The following is a 13,838-nucleotide window of genomic DNA, read 5'->3' as shown; positions in this document are numbered from 1 at the left end:
CTGAAGGCACTATTTTGTTATGTGTCCATAGCCTTGACACTTGAAACAACGCCTCATAGAATTCCCTTTAGGCTCCACGAAAAAACCATTTCCTTTATCTTTGGCTTCTTCTTTCGGAGTCTCTTTAGGCTTGCTAAGAGCTGTCCTAGAATAAGAACTCGTTCCAGCATTCATGCCTTTAGAATAGGAATAAGGTTTTCGTGTCTTATCATGCTTTTCGAATTTAAGAGCCAGCCTACAAACATCGTTAAATCCATCATAATTCTTGATTTCAATCGGTTGTGCTAGGCTCGAATTGAGGCCACGAATAAAATGCGCGGTTCTCAATTCTTCCTTTTCTTCCAAATCGCAAACAATAGACATCTTCTCAAATTCCTTGATGTAGTCGGTTACAGACATACTTTCTTGTGCTAATGATTGGATCTTTAGGTAGTTTTCTTGCTCGTAATCTTTGGGCAGAAACCGCTTCATGAGATGCTTCTTCAATTTAATCCAAAATTCAATCTTTGCTTTACCTTCCTTTTTCCTTTGTTTCTTTAAATTCTCGTACCACAAAGAAGCGTATTTAGTAAGTTTCAGAATTGCTACATTGAACTGCTTCTTGTCGTCATATTCTTTGTACTCAAAAACACCCTCTCGGCTTGTCGTACCCAATATAAGAATTTTTCTGGATCCATGTCGCCATTAAAATCAGGAATATCGAGCTTTAAACCTCGATCATCATCGTTCTTGTTCCTCGATTTTTCTTTTGGCTGCTCATCCTCTTCAGATCCGGATGGACTGTTTGAATCCCCTTTCTTCTTTCTCTCTTTGTTCTTTAACATAGTTGATATCTCCTTTAAAACATAAGACATTTGAGCCATCCCCGTCTTTAACTCGTTATGACCATCTTCCCATGTTTTTGGAGTGCCATCACCATCTTTGTCGTTAACCATAATTAAAAACTTCCCAAGACAGATCTATTAAGGAATAAATCTTAACCTTGCTCTGGAAACCAATTTGATGTAAAACGTGATAGAATAAACGTAGCTATGTAACATGAGTTTGTGTGATAAAAATTGCAGCGGAAATTTGTTGTATTTATTGCGGAAATTCGTGAAAAACAGAACAAAAAACGGGATAAAATAGCTAAATCTTGTTCTAACCTCGCGAGGTTATAACTCGATTTCCTATAAGTCAACCTCGCAAGGAAGAGTCCTAAACTAATCTCGCAAGACTAATCAGAGTTGCTTACAAATTGTATTTTATTGAAATCTAAAAAATAAGGCCACAACCGGTCCTTATTTATAGTCCTACTTGAAGTCAACAATCTGACTATAACTCTAATTCCTTAGCTTACTAATTAAGCTATCTAATTCTTCTTAAACTAACTAGGAAACTTATTTTAATACTCCCTTCGATCCAGACAGATGGGAACACTTACCTAAAATGGATGAACCACACCAATGGTAATATACCATATTTGGCATGAAAAATAACTAAATTACCCTTATATTCCCTACCTATTTACAACTTTGCCATCCACTCACCCACTCACCAACTACTTATTTAATCCACCTAAACTCATGTGGCCCCAATCTATATTTCCTACTTTACCCCTCACTTTTCCACCTTTTCTTAAATAACCACTTTTTGCTTATGTTTATATCTGTCTGGATCGGAGGGAGTAATTAACTACTAAAAATTAGATTTGAAGAAGCTAAATAAAACTAGGATTAGGAATAACAGAGCTTTTCTAAACTTATTCGAAAACAAATAACAGCATTAAATTAATTAAGCTAATTCTACACAGTTTAGGAAAACTGTGTATTATACACGACTGGATTTCTGTGTTTCCTACACGGCATTGGAAACCGTGCCTTCACTGCTTCCTCCTTCGTTGTACTCCCATTTCAGCATCGTCACATATCTTGAACCCATTTTGAAACCTTTTGTTATTTGAGTTACATTTCGACTAATGAGTACCTCATTTTTGCTATCTTCTAATGCTCCCGTATCAAAAGTTCGGTGCGAACTGTGCGAACTAAAGTACCGGGGGCTTATTCATTACATTCACATGACACTCCCCTCACATTATCACTACCAGTAAAACTAACACTTCCATTCTCTCTCATTACCAACGACGACCGCTGTTTGACGGCGACGACAACGAGATCTCCGATGGCGACAGGATCTTCCAGTGCTCTCCGACGACGGGATCTATTTCTTCGTTAGTTAATGTATGTTTTTCCCCTTTTGTAACCCTAATTTTTTCTAATTTTCAGTGTTATGTGATTTAATTTTTGCTCCATACGAAGTAGCAATCGTGATGAACGCCATTGATGATTGTTTTCCACCTTTTGTCACTCTAATTTGTTCTATATTTTGTTGTTATGTGCCTGATGTGAATTTCTGATTCCAATTTCGATGTTTAGTAAGCTCAGCTTGTTAGTCCGACTAATGAACATCCTGTATTTAGCAATCCTTTACCTTGTTAAATTCTCTTCTTGACAAGCTACATACTCTCATTTACCTTGCTAGATACACTCTTTTGACAAGTTAGATACACTCCTTTACCTTTGTTTATTTTCTTATATTGTTAGTCTGGCTACTGAACATACTGTATTTAGCCATCCATAAGAAGTCGACATGGTGATGAACAATTGCAACCTATAAGAAGTCAATTTGTACTCTCCGACTTGTCATTTTTAAGGTCCACATATCTAACTTGCTGGATAGACATGCTATTATTAGTGGATACACACATCGATTATCTTATCCACCAATAATAGCATGTGTCTCTTGCAGTTCTATGATGGTCATTACTATGTTCATCTGAGGTAGCCATATGGGTTGGTTATTGTTGTTTTCTGGTCGTGATCGGTTGTTGTGGACTTGATATCTATCTATTTTCACGTTTACTTATCTTGGTCAACTAAGAATTTGGGGTTACGTATTTTCATATTTTTTATCTTACTAATAGTTATATTTCACTTGTTTCATAGACAAGTATGACAACTTGGTACAATGATTGTGCTGTCAATCTTCTTGACGAAGATCAAGTGTTATTTCGCGTACATTATGTCACTGAAAAACAAAAGGCTTAGGGTTTCTCTTTTTCTCCGTTAAAGGAAGTTATAGTCCCCGGCCATCACTATCAAGCACATTATTCTGTTTTTAATAATCAAGATCTTATGCATAAAATCTTCTCTAAAATTGATCTTTACGAAGATAAAGAACATATGGCGCTTGTATGTCGAAATTGGGCTCAACTGTTTCTCATACACCCAAGTGCACCTGGTGTCAGCATGGCATATTGGCTTTCTCTAGACATCAATGATATGAATGGTGTTCGAATTATTCGTAGGGGTCCTAACATAGTCTTTCAAACATGCAAATGTTTCGTGACGGAGGATATGACAGCCAAATTCTTATTGCATTTTCACCAAGCAAAAATTCCATCTTAGAGTACTCATCTTAATGCTCTTGATGATGTTGCACTCGGCCAAGTTAATGAGTTCTTGCATGCTTTAGCTGCACCGAGTGAGGAAAGAGATATAGCCACTGGCATAGCTGTGGACTTACTAGTTACTCGTCAAAATATATCTTTTCTTTACTTACCTTTGATGATGTATATATAGCTCACGTTTGTCCCATGTTTGCCAATGTAGTATCTTTTTAATTAGGGCTTTGCACGTTAAGGTTTTAACGTTGCCCTTTTATTAGCCCTATACTAGTTATTATGTTTAATTCTGTAGTATTGTCAACTTTATTTATAATTATGTACTTCTTAGTTTAAAATTTTGGATAACATAAATTATCATGTAATCTTGTACTTTGTTTTCAATATTTGCATGGATCACTTTGTTGGAATATGTGTCCTCCGACAATAATGCGATCACAACTGTCGATCATGATGATCACATGTTTAAGTCTCATTTTAAAGAATACAATTGGGAAGTAATATTTTACTGTCAACTGGTCCACACATATCGGTAATGATTGGTTGACTAGAGTTTGACATTACTGTCATGCGACGGTGGTGATCAGTTGATCCCCTTAGGTCATACCTAAAGGGTAACATTCTTAATTGAATATTTAATTGATCGTATGACGATACGGGTTAATTAAATTACTTAAAATTGACGGATGATTTTGGAAGTAATATTTACGTATCTCATTATAATTTGATTAAATAAGATAAAGTCTAAGTAATTGAATTGTTTTATTACTTAGATGAAATTATTGTTTAAGGAAACAATTGCATTTGAATGAATAATTTATTATAAATACAAGATGTTGTGATTTATAATTGGTAAATTATTTTGGTTCAAGTAATTATGAATTACTAAGTCGATTTTGTATATCACGTATTTTTATTAATGCGTTGATTTTTAATATGTTAAAAATGCATAACAATTTTACATGACATGTGACATGTGACAAATTGACAAATTGACAAAGATAAAATGGAGTCCATTTTATCTTAAGTGGACCGAAATTAGGAGGGAGTATGGTGTTTAAATTGTGTTATATTATTTGAGTGGAAAACAATATAATTACACCTAGCCATAGCCATGCAAGCCTATGTTTTCTTGGATAGAAAAACTTGACCATGCATTGGCTCCCTCCCTCTCCTTCCCACCGGTTTTAGAAGGACAAAATAGTGAGTTTTTCTCTATCATTATTCATTCACAATTCACACAATATTTCTAGTGTAAGAAATAAGAAAGCTCTCTAAGAAAACTAGAGAAATAAAACTCCAAACTTCTTCCTCTCTTAACCGGAAATTAAGAGACCAAAATAAAGATTTTTGAGTCAATTTTATTTAAAATCAATATTGTTCTAGTAATAATAATATTAATTATATTAAGTTGTTACCTTGGGTATTATTCCTTGGGAGGGATTCTCTACTTGAATCCTTGTTCATCCATTTTAGGAAGCTCAAGAACAAGTGAGTAGGAGAACTCACTTTTGCCCAAATAATCCGAAATCTTCAATGTAAGATGATGATTTCTTTCTTATTCTTTTATTGTTTGCATGCATAAGATCATCTTTTAATTTTATGACTAAATTAAAATTAAAAAAAATATTTGAATATGTTAAGTAAAGAGATATAGATTTCTAACAAGCGGTATCAAGAGCCTTGGTTGTTTGCATGCAAATCGGTTATAGTTTTTCGGAGTTATATGATTAACATATAAAACTTGTAAATTTGTGTTATTATGATATATCACGAAATAAATTATGCATGTTAAAGTTTCTGATCCTAAAATTTATTTAGGATATTTTGGTTAATTTATGGATTTTATTGTTCATCTTATATAATAATGGCATTAAAAATGTGATTTTATGATTAAAATGTCATTTTCGGACTAAAATTAGCTAAACTTCGAATTTTCCAGTGGTTTTTGGATATGTTTTCACATATATTAGTTTTAAATGACCTGTAAAGTTTCATAATTTTTGGAGTTTTTATGCTCGAAATATGGATTTTTCATGATAAAAATCGAATTTAAATGAAAAATAGGTTAATATGAGAAATATTTCGAATCTGGTCATATAAATTTAGTATGTTGTCACATGCAATTTTACAAGATGTGTGTAAAATAAAAGGATATATTGAAGTCTTTATGCATGATTGGTGAATTTTTGATGAAAAATAGCATAAAGAGTGACTTAATTAGTGAATAATTGCTAAAACATACTTCATTACTAAGGAAAAACGTCAAATGTTGCATTTTATTACCTATTTCAGATCTAAAATTGAAAAGTTGATAAATATAATTTTTCTCATTTTTTTTTATGATTATATTTGATAAATCCGATAAACCGCAACATTGTTTTTCCTGATAAATTTCGAAATTTTTAACCTAAGTTTTTGAACATTATGAGTGTCATGGTATTTTTCCAGAATGTTCATGTGTTTAAATTTCAAATTTTGAATTTATTTGAAATTTTTATAATTTATTTGAAGTTTATAGCATTTTATTGTAATTTTGAGTCCACTAATGAACAATTTTAAGAAATATAAGTTAATTATAGTAAAATAGTTAGTGGAGACTAATTTAGAGTCCTAAGTTGGTTAGGGTAATTAACTTGTGCATAAATATGATTTTATGTAATTTATTGTGATTTTTAAAAGGTTGAATCACGCAAATCCGTAAAAACCGTTTAATATACGATATTGGCTCCTTAAAGGCGATTTAGCATAAAATTGGACATGTTCATACATATTATAATGCTACATTTTATTTATGGTTGTCATAATTTTATTTTATGTAATTTTATTTTATGTAATTTTACTTAGTATGGCCTTAGTTTTAATTGGTATTACCCGAAATGTATGGGAATATCGATTTGGTTGTAATTTATTGTGATCTCGTATCACCGTTTTGTAATTTAATAGATTTATTTTATTTTAATTACAAATGTATAATAGGAAATTATGTAATTTGTTATGTAATTTATTTATTCCGGAGTTCCTTGAAGACGGTGTCACTCAAGAAGGCGATACTTAAAGACGGTGTTACCTCGAGACGCGTGCCAAAACTGAAGTTCAAGGGACCAATGTAGTTGGTTTCCGAATATGTAATAGTTTATTAGACTTTCTATTTTAGGAAGGCCATACTAGGATTTAATTTATGCTTTGCATTTTCTTTATATGTTGCATGCATCGCTAAATCGCCATAACTAAAACATGCATTGTCATTTTAATCGAGTTTATCGACCGTGTCCATTAAAATTATCGTAGTTCACCGCTTTAGTTCACTTAAAACGTGATAGATAATAAATTGACATGACCTCTCGCTAAAACAATCAATTGAGACATAGCCTTACCAAATAGTAGAAACCATGAAAACCTATTTCGCGAGGGAGTGCACTCGGCCACCCCGGGGTACAAACCTTGTTACGTAGGGGAAGTGGGTGATAAATGTCTATCCACCAAATTTATGTTGATGAGGGTTTCATCGGCTACCCCGTGCCCAAGTTAATGTGAATTTGGATCATGGACACATTTATTCAAAGACCTCAACGGAAGTATTCGTGACCGTAGTCGCATGTGTTCCGGGCTATAGATAAATATTAGAGTAATTTTATCGACCGAGAGTTCTAAAAGTAGAATCGATTAAAGAGTTAGTCCACCGAGTTATATTGATAAGGGTTTCATCGGCTACCCCGTGCCCAAGTTAATATGAATTTGGATCTCGGAATCATTTATAATAGTTGGGTAGAGGTCACTATATAAATGCTCATATCTTGTTAAATTATTTACAAGTATGATTTAAAAAGACAAATGTTAATATTTCCTTTTCCTCCATATGTGTAGTTCATTACAATGAATCCATCAAACGCTACCGCACCGATAACTATTGAGTCTTGCCACAATGTTTTTGACGACGTTTGCTTCAACAATGATTTCGACCCTACTAGAGAACTTCATTTTGGGATAGGATCGGATGGAAACCTTAACTTCATCACTTCTACTAGACCACCTACTACTACTAGATCTCGTGTGAGCCGGTCTCAGGAAGACCGCCTCATAAAATCTATAGGATCTTTGTCTCTGGAAGATAAAGATGCCAAAATTAGTGGGAGCTCAAGCAATCAAGTTCTTGCTTCAAAGGGCAAAAGGTTGAAGAAGAAGGGAAAGAAAGTGAAAAACTTCAAGCAAGTTGATGATGAGTGCCATTATTGCTATGGCATGGGACATTGGCTTAGGAATTGTCCCGTATATTTGCGAAATATAAGGGAAGGAATCATCGTTCCAAAAGGTAAAATTCCTAAGGAAATTTATGTTATTGATATTAATTATACTTCCATTACAACATGGGTACTGGATACCGGTTGTGGTTCTCACCTTTGTAATCATTTATAGGGTTTAAGAGACGTGAAGAGGCTTAGCAAAGGAGATGTGGATTATCTACGCCTTGGAAATGGAGCTCGAGTAGCGGCCGAATCCAAAGGAACTTATGTATTAGCTTTGCCTAATGGATTTGAGTTGTATTTACATAATTGTTTTTATGTGCCTACAGTCTCTAAAGACATTATTTCAATCACTATGTTAGACATGGATGGTTTTTGTTTTGTCATTAAGAACAATCGTTGTACTATTTCTAGGAACGACTTGGTTATAGGCCAAGCTTCTTCCATTAATGGCATTTACATTTTAGAAACCTCGAATCCGACTAATGATATCTATAACATTCAATCAAAGAAACTCAAATCAAGTGACCCAAATGAATCGTTCATTTGGCATTGTCGATTAGGTCACATAAACGAGAATCGCATCAAAAGATTAATTTCGACTAATGTGATTACACCATTCGATTATCAATCATATGGAATATGCGAATATTGCCTTCTTGGCAAAATGACTCGAAATCCTTTTAGTGGTAAAGGGACACGAGCAAGTGAACTATTGGGACTCATACATACCGATGTGTGTGGACCAATGAATATCACCGCTCGTGGAAATTATAACTACTTCATAACCTTCACCGATGGCTTGAGTAGATATGGGTATATCTATTTAATGAAGCATAAAAGTGAAGCGTTTGAGAAATTCAAGGAATTTCAAAACAAAGTAGAGAACCAATTGGACAAAAAGATAAAAGCACTACGTTCCGATCGTGGTGGAGAATATCTTAGCCTTGAATTCAATTCACACTTGAAAGGTTGTGGTATTATATCACAACTTTCTCCACCCGGAACACCACAACTGAATGGTGTTGCCGAAAGGAGAAATCGAACCCTACTTGATATGGTTCGATCAATGATGAGTCAAACCGAGCTACCAAACTCGTTTTGGGGATTTGCAATCCAAACGGCAATTATATCTTTGAATAATAGTCCCACAAAGGCAACCGAAAAGACTCCATTTGAAATGTGGAAAGGAAGAGTTCCAAATCTATCCTACATGAAGATTTGGGGATGTGATGCTTACGTCAAGGCAAAGACCGACAACAAGCTTGCCCCAAGATCCGAAAAATGCACCTTTGTAGGTTACCCCTCGAACTCTCGAGGATACTACTTCTACAAACCTCAAGATAACAAAGTGTTTGTGTCTTGCGAGGCTGTCTTCTTAGAAAGAGACTTTATTTCTAAGAGACAGAATGAGAGAAATTTTGAACTTGATGAAGTTCAAGAGCCACAAACCGAGGTAGAGACGCAAGAAGATGTTCCTTCGTCGTCTAACGCGGTTGTCCCTCCTCCACTTAGAAGAACGGGCCGAGTTATTCGCCATCCTGATCGATATGTGGGACTTATCGAAGAAGATGGAACACTCGATGTGTTGCTTATAGAAAGTGACGAGCCCGCCACCTACAAGGCCGCAATCTCTAGTCCAAATTCCTCCCTATGGCTTGAAGCCATGAAGTCCGAAATGGATTCTATGCATGAAAACCAAGTCTAGAACTCGGTAGATTTGCCTAAAGGGGCAAGACCTCTTCAATGCAAATGGATTTTCAAAGTCAAGAATGGCATAGAAGGACATGATGATGTCTACAAAGCTAGGCTAGTGGCAAAAGGATTTACCCAAGTCCAAGGTCTCCATTATGATGAGACCTTCGCCCCCGTAGCCATGCTAAGATCCATACGGATTTTGTTAGCGATCGCCGCATTTCATGATTATGAAATATGGCAAATGGATGTCAAAACCGCTTTTGTAAATGGGCACTTAGAAGAGGTGGTGTACATGATACAACCCAAAGGTTTTGTTGATTCTAAAAATCCTAACAAAGTGTGCAAACTTAAGAGATCCATTTATGGTCTTAAGGAAGCATTTAGAAGTTGGAAGCATCGATTTGATCATGTGATAAAAGAGAATGGTTTCACTCGAAGTGTTGAGGAACCATGTTTATACATGAAATTCAGTGGGAGCAATGTTGTGTTCCTAATCTTGTATGTCGATGACATACTACTCATTGGAAATGATATTCCAATGTTGTCTTCTGTTAAGAAGTGGTTAGGTAACCACTTCCAAATGAAGGATTTAGGAGAAGCACAACGCATATTAGGTATCCGGATCCACAGAGATAGATCCAAGAGGATATTGGCACTAAGTCAAGAGTCTTATGTTGATAAGATTCTTCGACGGTTCAGCATGGACAAATCTAAAAGGGGATTGGTACCTATGGTAACTGGGACAATATTGAGAAAGTCTCAATCTCCCTCCGAACCCCAAGATGTTGAACGCATGAAGATGATCCCTTATGCTTTCGCTGTTGGATCAATCATGTACGCCATGATATGCACACGTCCTGATGTCTCGTATGCCTTGAGCATGACGAGTAGATATCAAGGAAATCCAGGTGAGAGTCACTGGATAGCCGTCAAGAACATCCTTAAGTACTTGAGAAGGACTAAGGATTCTATCTTAGTGTTTGGAGGAGACACCGAGCTTCGTGTTAATGGTTACACGGACTCAAGTTTTTAAACGGATAGAGATGACATGAAATTACAAGCTGGTTTCGTTTTCGTGCTCAATGGTGGTGCCGTTAGCTGGAGAAGCTTCAAGGAAGTTGTGACCGCGGATTCTACAACAGAGGCTGAGTACATTGCAGCATCAGAAGCTGCCAAGGAAGCTGTGTGGATCAGGCAATTCACGGAAGGTCTAAGAGTAGTACCTACCGCCAATGATCCCATCACTCTCTATTGTGATAATAGTGGGACGATCTTCCAAGCTAAAGAGCCAAAGTCTAGTAATAGATCTAGACATGTACTTAGAAAATATTATGTAATTAGAGATTTCATTGAAAGAAAGGAAATTGCGATATGTAAGGTTGGGACGGATGACAACATAGCCGATCCGCTCACCAAGCCTTTATCGCAGGCCAACCATGATGGACATGTTGCGTCCATGGGACTTAAACGTGTACCAAGTTTCTGTTAGATTTTTAAATGAAATAAAAGTGTTGTTTTTGTTCATGTTCATAATCACAATTGTCTTTTATCTTTTCTTTATACATTGTTTCATCCAAACGGGTTGTAGTGACAATTGAACCCCGTTAAAGTGAACACGGATTAACATAGTATTTGCCGATAGTCACTTGTATGAGGTGACGTCTCGAAGTAACTAGAGTGTGATGCGATTGATGGCAAGTTCAAGTGTCATAGAGTCATGTGAGATGACTAGTCGATCACATAGGCAGACTGTTAGGAACACTTTGTCGGGCCTTATGACCGCTTATAGAGTTCTGGCAAATTTATATAGCCTGGTCGTGGCGAGAGCTACTATAGTATTCTAATGAGTCGATTCTTTTGACTAAAGACTATTCGCCTAAGATGGCACAGTTTTAGATTAACTTTGATTTGTGTTACTACGACCTTCGTAAATGGGGTCAAATGGGCATATTTTGGGTTATGATGGTCAGTGGGCGATCGAAGGGAATGAGTGCGATAGGAATAGTCCACCCCTAGTCAGGGTTATAACAATATCTCAGGGCCACTCGAGGAGTAATGAACTGGAAATGCGTGGCCACGCTCGGAAGATATCTATGGTAGATAAATCCGGTCAATCAGTTATTCTCCAGATCGAGGAAACCACTCTCGATATGATCACTTGCAAGTACGACCTGAAAGACACCTCGCATTGAGTGGGAGATAGTAATAGGACAAGAGAATTGGTGACGCACACTTGTCGAGGACAAGTGGGAGATTGTTGGAATATGTGTCCTCCGACAATAATGCAATCACAAGTGTCGATCATGATGATCACATGTTTAAGTCTCATTTTAAAGAATACAATTGGGAAGTAATATTTTACTGTCAACTGGTCCACACATATCAGTAATGATTGGCTGACTAGAGTTTGACATTACTGTCGTGCGACGGTGGTGATCAGTTGATCCCCTTAGGTCATACCTAAAGGGTAACACTCTTAGTTGAATATTTAATTGACCATATGACGATACGGGTTAATTAAATTACTTAAAATTGACGGACGATTTTGGAAGTAATATTTACGTATCTCATTATAATTTGATTAAATAAGATACGGTCTAAGTGATTGAATTGTTTTATTACTTAAATGAAATTATTGTTTAAGGAAACAATTGCATTTGAATGAATAATTTATTATAAATACAAGAGGATTTATAATTGGTAAATTATTTTGGTTCAAGTAATTATGAATTACTAAGTCGATTTTGTATATGACGTATTTTTATTAATGCGTTGATTTTTAATATGTTAAAAATGCATAACAATTTTACATGACTTGTGACATGTGACAAATTGACAAATTGACAAAGATAAAATGGAGTCCATTTTATCTTAAGCGGACCGAAATTAGGAGGGAGTATGGTGTTTAAATTGTGTTATATTATTTGAGTGGAAAACAATATAATTACACCTAGCCATAGCCATGCAAGCCTATGTTTTCTTGGATAGAAAAACTTGACCATGCATTGGCTCCCTCTCTCTCTCCATCCCACCGGTTTTTGAAGGACAAAATAGAGAGTTTTTCTCTATCATTATTCATTCACAATTCACACAATATTTCTAGTGTAAGAAATAAGAAAGCTCTCTAAGAAAACTAGAGAAATAAAACTCCAAACTTCTTCCTCTCTTAACCGAAAATTAAGAGACCAAAATAAAGATTTTTGAGTCAATTTTATTTAAAATTAATATTGTTCTAGTAATAATAATATTAATTTTATTAAGTTGTTACCTTGGGTATTATTCCTTGGGAGGGATTCTCTATTTGAATCCTTGTTCATCCATTTTAGGAAGCTCAAGAACAAGTGAGTAGGAGAACTCACTTGTGCCCAAATAATCCGAAATCTTCAATGTAAGATGATGATTTCTTTCTTATTCTTTTATTGTTTGCATGCATAAGATCATCTTTTAATTTAATGACTAAATTAAAATTAAAAAAAATATATGAATATGTTAAGTAAAGAGATATAGATTTCTAACACACTTTTCTATGAACTTGTTGTGTATGACCAAATACAATTTTTTTTACTTATGAATTTCCAATTACTTTTATATCTGTTTTCTTCTATATTGTTCCAATATTGTTTTTACATTTATTAGGATACCCGGTCCCCCTATTTTTGATCCCGCCCCCAAAAAGGGTTCACTCGGTCCCCTTTAGGGTGTCTTACGATTTTGAGGATGTTCGAATGCAATGAACAAGGGAAAGGGTTTAGGGTTGGATTAGGCGGATCCGCGGTAGCGGTCCGCCTAATCCCACCCTAAACCCTCCCGTTTTAGGATACCCGACCCCCCCTAAAAGGGTTCACTCGGCCCCCCTTAGTTTGTCTTTCGGTTTTGCGGATGTCCGAATACAATGAACAAGGGAAAGGGTTTAGGGTTGGATTAGGCGGATCCGCGGTAGCGGTCCGCCTAATCTAACCCTAAACCCTTTGCCGTCCCGTTTTAGGATACCCGGCCCCCTTAAAAGGATTCACTCGGCCCTCCTTAGGGTGTCTTTCGGTTTTCGGATGTTCGAATGCAATGAACAAGGGAAAGGGTTTATTCAACCCTAAGTCGTTTCTCATCCAGTTTTAGAATACCCACCCCAAAAAAGGGTTCACTCGCCCCCCCCCCCTTAGGGTGTGTTTCGGTTTTGCGGATGTTCAAGTGCAATGAACAAGGGAAAGGGTTTATGGTTGGATTTGGCGGATCCGCGGTAGCGGTTTGCCTAATCCAACCCTAAGACATTTTTCGTCCCATTTTAGGATACCCGGTCCCCCTAATAGGGTTCACTCGGCCCCCCTTAGAGTGTCTTTCAGTTTTGCGTATGTTCGAATGCAATGAACAATGGAAAGGGTTTAGGGTTGGACTAGGCGGATCCGCGGTAGCGGTCCGCCTAATCTAACCCTAAACCCTTTCCCGTCCTGTTTTAGGAT

Source organism: Silene latifolia, chromosome 3, assembly GCF_048544455.1.
Source record: "Silene latifolia isolate original U9 population chromosome 3, ASM4854445v1, whole genome shotgun sequence".
Classification (NCBI taxonomy): domain Eukaryota; kingdom Viridiplantae; phylum Streptophyta; class Magnoliopsida; order Caryophyllales; family Caryophyllaceae; genus Silene; species Silene latifolia.
This window is presented reverse-complemented; position numbering follows the sequence as displayed.